The sequence below is a fragment of the Myotis brandtii genome, unplaced genomic scaffold (assembly GCF_000412655.1).
Source record: "Myotis brandtii unplaced genomic scaffold, ASM41265v1 scaffold165, whole genome shotgun sequence".
In the NCBI taxonomy this organism is placed as follows: Eukaryota; Metazoa; Chordata; class Mammalia; order Chiroptera; family Vespertilionidae; genus Myotis; species Myotis brandtii.
Window position 1 is genome coordinate 93715 of NW_005356042.1, and position 6881 is coordinate 100595.

At 42.9% G+C, this 6881-nt stretch overlaps 1 protein-coding gene across 9 annotated transcripts in view; it reads right to left on the bottom strand.

Moving 5' to 3' along the window:
* Positions 1-6879, bottom strand: part of ZNF146 (zinc finger protein 146) — a 41726-nt gene extending 34847 nt beyond the window's left edge. For 4 of the 9 annotated variants that reach the window (XR_001361316.1, XR_001361317.1, XM_005862392.2 and 1 more), the window contains exons 1-3: positions 6795-6879; positions 5363-5426; positions 4850-4923 (exon numbers count right to left, since the gene is read on the bottom strand). The gene's annotated coding sequence lies outside the window, so the exon portion shown is untranslated. Of the gene's footprint in view, positions 1-4849; positions 4924-5362; positions 5427-6418; positions 6660-6794 lie in introns of those variants that run through there. The other 5 variants (XM_005862395.2, XM_005862394.2, XM_005862389.2 and 2 more) reach the window with 3 other exon arrangements.
* Between the last annotated feature and the right edge of the window lie 2 nt (positions 6880-6881).

The following is a 6881-nucleotide window of genomic DNA, read 5'->3' on the forward strand; positions in this document are numbered from 1 at the left end:
TCGGCTTAGCTAAGCCCCCGGCTAGCCATGCGCCACAGGCCCCCCCTCTTTGCTCTTAGCTCGCCACGCCGGCCTTCGCTCGCTGCTCCTGCCCGGGGCCAGCTGGCTTCGCTCCGTCGCTTGGTGCCTACGTATGCAAATTAACCGCCATCTTTCTTGGCGGTTAACCACCATCTTTCTTGGCAGTTAATTTGCATATCACCCTGATTAGCCAATGGGAAGCGTAGTGAAGGTATGGTCAATTGCCCTTTTTGTCTTTTATTAGATAGGATTATGTATAACAAGATACTATAGAAATTAAGTTGAAATTTTTATTAAAACGTTTCTTACATACCATTATATTGGCTGGGCCGCAAAAATATACGTTGTGGGCCGCATGTGGCCCGCGGGCCGCAAGTTTGACATGTTCTACAAGTTCAAGAAGACTGAAATCATATCAAGCATCTTCTCAGATTACAATGGAATGAAATTAGAAATCTGAACTACAGTAAAAACACTCAAAAACATTCAAATACATGGAGGCTATTAAACAATGAATGGGTTACCAATGAGATCAAGAAAGAAATCAAAAACATCCTGGGAACAAATGAAAATCAACACAAAACAACGCAAAATCTCTGGGACACAGCAAAAGCAGTGCTGAAACGCAAGTTAATAGCAATACCGGCTTACCTCAAAAAGCAAGAAAAATTAATAATAAACTTAACCATACAACTTAAAAAACAAGAAAAGCCCAGAGTAAGTAGAAGGAAGAAAATAATAAAGATTAGATCTGAAATGAATGACATAGAGGGTAAAAAAAAAACACAACATGCCGTAACCGGTTTGGCTCGAGCGTCGGCCTGCGGACTGAAGGGTCCCAGGTTCAATTCCGGTCAAGGGCATGTACCTTGGTTGCGGGCACATCCCCAGTGGGAGGTGTGCAGGAGGCAACTGATCGATGTTTCCCTCTCATCGATGTTTCTAACTCTCTATCCCTCTCCCTTCCTCTCTGTAAAAAAATCAATTAAAAAAACAAACAAACAAAACAACAACAACAACAAAAAAAAATCAATGAAACCAATCTGGTTCTTTGAAAAGATAAACTAGATTGATGAACCATTAGCCAGATTCATGAAGAAACAAGAGAAAGGACTCAAATAAATAAAAAGAAACGAAATCAGTGTAGTAATGACACAAAAGAAATACAAAGGATTGTAAGAAAATACTATGAACAACTATGTGCCAATAAGCTGGACAATGAGGATGAAATAGACAAATTACTAGAAAAATACAATCTTCCAAAACTCAAACAGGAGGAATCAGTAAACCTGAATAGGCCAAAGAAATAGATGCAGTAATGAAGAAACTCCCAGCAGATAAAAGCCCTGATCCAGACGGCCTCACAGGGGAGTTTTACCGAACCTTCAAAAACACAACTGACACCTATCCTCCTCAAACTATTCCAAAAAATTCAAGAGGAAGGAACACTTCCAACCTCTTTTCATGAAGCCAGCATTATCCTAATTCCAAAACCAGATAAAGACACCACAAAGAGCCCTAGCCGGCTTGGCTCAGTGGATAGAGCGTCAGCCTGCGGACTGCAGGGTCCCAGGTTTGATTCCCGCCAAGGGCACATGCCTGGGTTGTGGGCACAATCCCAAGTAGGGGGTGTGCAGGAGGCAGCCAATCAATTATTCTTTCTCATCATTGATGTTTCTATCTCTCTCTCCTTCTTCCTTCCTCTCTGAAATCAATAAAGAAATATATATATTTTTTTTTTAAAAAAAGACACCAGAAAGAAAGGAAATTACAGGCCAATATCCCTGATGAACACAGATGCTAATATCCTCAACAAAATATTAGCATATCGGGTCCAGCAATACTTTAAAAAGATCATACCATGACCAAGTGGGATTTATTTCAGAGGTGCAAGGCTGGCACAATATTTGCAAATCAATAAATGTGATACATCACATAAACAAATTGAAAGACAAAAATCACATGATCATGTCAATAGAACCAGAAAAAACATTCGACAAAATCCAACACCCATTTTTGATAAAACTCTGAGCAACGTGGGAATAGAGGGACCATATCTTAACATAATTAAGGCCATATATAACAAACCTACCGACAACATCATATTCAATGGGAAAAAAATAAAACCATTTTTCCTGAGATAGGAACAAGACAGGTCTGAATTCACCACTCTTATTCAACACTAGAGGCCTGGGGCATGAAATTCATGAACGGGGTGTGGTGGGGAGGGGTCCTCTCTGCCCAGCCTGCACCCTCTCCAATCCGGGACCCCTCGGGGATGTCCAACTGCCAGTTTAGTCCAGGATCGGGCCTAAACCGGCAGTCGGACATCCCTCTCACAATCCTGGACCACTGGCTCTTAATTGCTCGCCTGCCTGCCTGCCTGATTGGCCCTCACTGCCTCTGCGTGCCAGCCTGGTCGCCCCTAACTGCCCCCCCCTGCAGGCCTGGTCACCTCCAACTGCCCTCCCCTACAGGCCTGGTCGCCTCCAACTGCCCTCCCCTACAGACCTGGTTGCTCCTACCCCCCCCCCCCCGCAGGCCTGGTTGCCCCTAACTGCCCCCCATTGCTGGCCAGGTCAACCCCAACTGCCCCCTCCCTGCCGGCCTGGTCACACCCAACTGCCCCCCGTGCCGGCCTGGTCACCCCTCATGGCCCCTCCACCGGCCTGGTCGCCCCACGCAGCCTGCTGTTCAGTCATTTGGTCATCCCTCAGTAACCCCCCTGCCGGCCTGGTCGCCCCACGCAGCCTGCTTGTTCAGTCATTTGGTTGTCCCTCACTAACACCCCCTGCTGGCTTGGTCGTAGGCAGCCATCTGTGAGGGCGTGAGGGTTAATTTGCACATTACCTGTTTATTATATAGGAAGGATAATACTGGCAAGGATGTGGAGAAAGGAGAACCCCAGTACACTGATGGTGGTAATGCAAACTGGTGCAGCCATTATGGAAAACAGTATGGAGTTTCCTCAGAAAATTAACTATGGAACTGCCATTTAACCCAGTGGTCCCACTTCTAGGAATATATCCTAAGAAATCCGAAACACTAATCTGAAAGAATGCGTGTAATCCTATGTTCACAGCAGGACAATTTACAATACCCAAGATCTGGAAACAGCCCAAGTGCCCATCAGTAAATGAGTGGATAAAAAAGCTGTGGTACATTTATACAAAGGAATACTATGCAGCAGTAAAAAAGGATCTCTTACCCTCTGAGACAGAAGGGTCCTGGAGAGTATTATGCTAAGCAAAATAAGTCAGTCAGAGAAAGATAAGCATCACATGTTCTCACTCATATGGGGAATCTAATGAACAAAATAAACTGATGAACAGAGTGGATACAGAGTCATAGAAGCATGGCACACACTGTAGAATCTCAGAGGGAAGGTGGAGGTGGGGTGGGTAGGTAGGAAGAGATCAACCAAAGACCTTGTATGCATATATGCATAACCCATGAACACAGACAGTAGGGTGTTGAAGGTCTCAGGTGGGTCATGGGAGCGGGTTATAAGGGGTCAATGGGGGGGGGGGGAGGGCATAGTAATACTTTCAACAATAAAGATTTAATTAAAAAAAGAAAATTATCACTTTCCAACCCCTGAAGAAAGTACCCTTTCAGACAAGAATTATTTATTACTAGAGGCCTGGTGCATGGATTTGTGTACAGGTGGGGTCCCTCAGCCTGGCCTGCGTCCTATCGCAACCTGGGACCCGTCAGGGGATGTTGGACTGCCGTTTTCGGCCCAATCTGGCAGTCCGACATCCCTCTAGGGATGTAGTAATGTGCGAAGTAGCAGGTGGCTGGGGTGCCACTCCTGCTCATCCCACCCTGCTGCGCCTGCCACTGCCACTTGGTAGTGCTGCCATGGTGGCAGGAGAGGTTCGCACCGCCACAGCTGCACTTGCCAGCTGTGAGCCTGGCATCTGGCGCCATTTGGTCGGCTGAGCCACTAGGGGGCAGCTCCTGCGTTGAGCATCTGCCCCCTGGTGGTCAGTGCATGTCATAGCTAGTCATCCGGTCCTTTGGTCGACTGGTTGTTTAGGCTTTTATATATATACTAGAGGCCCAGTGCCTGTTTCCTCCTTTAAAAACAAACAAACAACACTTTAACTTTTGAATATATACTAAATTCATAGTTAGAAAACAAACATAAAAAGGTATTTGCCTTTGCCCCATCTATCCTTGTACCACTACCCTCAGCCCAGCCTGCACCCTCTCCAATCCAGGACCCCTCGGGGGATGTCCAACTGCCAGTGACAAAAAGGGAAAAATATAATCTTTAATGATTGCTCAGTCATATAGTATGTCTCTCCTGATATTATGCAATTTGAAGATCATTACCTACTTATTCTGTCCCTAAAATGTCACAATTGAAATTTTTTAAAAATATCAGAGGTTCTGAATTAGGACCATGAGAAAGTAACCACCATAGAAATCAAAGAACGAAGTTCCTGAAGGTGGTGGTGATGAGTTTCTAAGATGAATGTAACTTGAACACAGAAAGCTAACTTCTTCATTCCAATTATAAAAAGAAATGCCCCTCACCCCAAAATGTTTAAAGGTGGAAATAAGAAAGGAGCATGTACACATCTGAATCTTTCAGAAATTTCTACCAGAAACAGTACAAATAACTATACTATTTCTGAGAAAGTACTATTTTGCACATGGCAATAACAATACTATTTAACATTTATCCAGTACTTACTATATATCAGGAACTATTCTATAGAATTCAGAACTCCATGATCTGCACAACCACCCTGTGAATCTAATACTATTATTTTCTCTATATTACTAGATGAGAAATTGAGGCACAAGGTTTAAGTACCTAAGGTTACCAAGGTACAAAGTGGCAGAGGAAGGAGTTAACAGAGGCCGTCTGACTCCAAAGCCTGTTTCTTCCTTTAAAAACAAACAAACAACACTTTAACTTTTGAATATATACTAAATTCATAGTTAGAAAACAAACATAAAAAGGTATTTGCCTTTGCCCCATCTATCCTTGTACCACTACCCCCAACAGAGATAGCCACTTTTATTAGTGTCTGGTGTATCTTGAGTTTTTTAATGGAATATATATATATATATAATTTCTCCCGCTTCTTACTCCAAATGAAGCATATCATACATTCTGCATCTTGCTTTTTTCACTTAATTTATTTTTTGATTTATTTCAAGTGTCAGTATACAGAAAGCTTCCTTTTCATTCTTTTGTACAGCTGCATATTATTCTGATCTGTAGATGTACCATAATTTTATTCAATCAGTCTCCGAATGATGGGCAAGAATTGTTTCTAATCTTTTCCTATGCCAAACATAAATGAAATGAACAACCTCTTACCTGTATAATTCAATGCAAATGCAGATACATTTGTAGGATTAATTTCCAGATATGAAACAGCTGGCTAAAAAAAAAAAAACATTTGCAATTATAGATATTGCTGAATTGTCCTTCCCAGGCCAGCTCCATGCTAATACTAATACTATTTAAATTTCCAAGGATTTATATTTTCAAATATGTTACCAGTGGGTTCTCACATCCCCATGCAACTCCTTTTCTTTTTCCATTTTATTGGCTATTCTAGCTTGTCTATTTTTCCATATGAAGTGTAGAATCCAATTATCTAGTTACAAAGGGGCAGGGACTGTAGATACTTTAATTAGGATCACTTTAAATTAATAAATTTACTTAAGTTTGCAGACACTTCCTTAGATATTCCTATTGAAAAACATGGTATATCTATTTGTTCACATCTAATGTTACACCCCTTAGTATTTTTAAATTCTTTTCTAATAGTTTTGCCTATTTCTCAAGTTTACTCCTCAATCTTCGATTGCTCTTGTAAATAGCGGTTTCCTTCTGTTATGTCTTCTAACTGTTGTTGTTTGTCTATTTTAATTTAGTGCCCAATAACTTCAATTCTCTTATTATTAAAAATGTGAGGGATAACTGTGGGTGGATTCCTTACAAAAAGCATCTTTGCAAGCAAAAGTAACTTTTTTCATTACTTCACAAATTCTATACAATCTAAGAACACCTCGATTCATTTAGGAGTTAGGACACCTAGAATCTACTCCAGACTCACGGATAAAGATTGCAACTAAAATGTCTTCAAAGAAGGAAGTAACTGTCTAACCTAGGACCCCAAACCCTTGACTCCCTAATCCTGGGCTTTCTGCGCTGTACGGCGCTGCTTCTCAAACTGCAACGCTGATACTTGGTCCACGATTTAATAGCAACCCTATTTAAGTACCCCCAAAATCAGGGGAATCAGACCGTCTGAAGCAGGCGCTCTCAAACAAAAAGTTCCTTTGAAACATTCTTGGTTGCTTAAAAAAATCACGGTGAGTTGCAGAAATGCGGTTTTATATAAAAATCCATTTTAAAAGTATTTACCACTTGGCTCCTCCCCGCCCTTCAAATCGTCAAGGAAAACTGATGCTCCAGGAAGATGGCACCGTTATCAGCAGCACTTTCGACAAGGGAAGTGCTTCTCAAATGTTACTACCTCAATGCTGGTCTCCCATAGCTCCCTCTCAAACTCATCCATACACAATCCTGCAACCAGTTTCTCACTCAATAACCTCAAACATTCGGTCAAACTGAGGGTCACACACGCTCGAATCCTCCTCGGAGGCCCCCCCAACCCCACCCCACAGGCAGGCCAGAAGCTCTTAAACCCACTCCCTCTCCCCCGCGCCGTACCCCAATACACCCGGAATCTCCCCTTTAACCTCCCGGACCCGACCGGCCCAAAACCCCCACATCCCACCTCCTACTTTCACGCCACGTGGACCCAGGGGCCGGCTGACCAGAAGACAAAGACCAAAATGTCCACTCGGTGCGCTGCGCCTGCGCG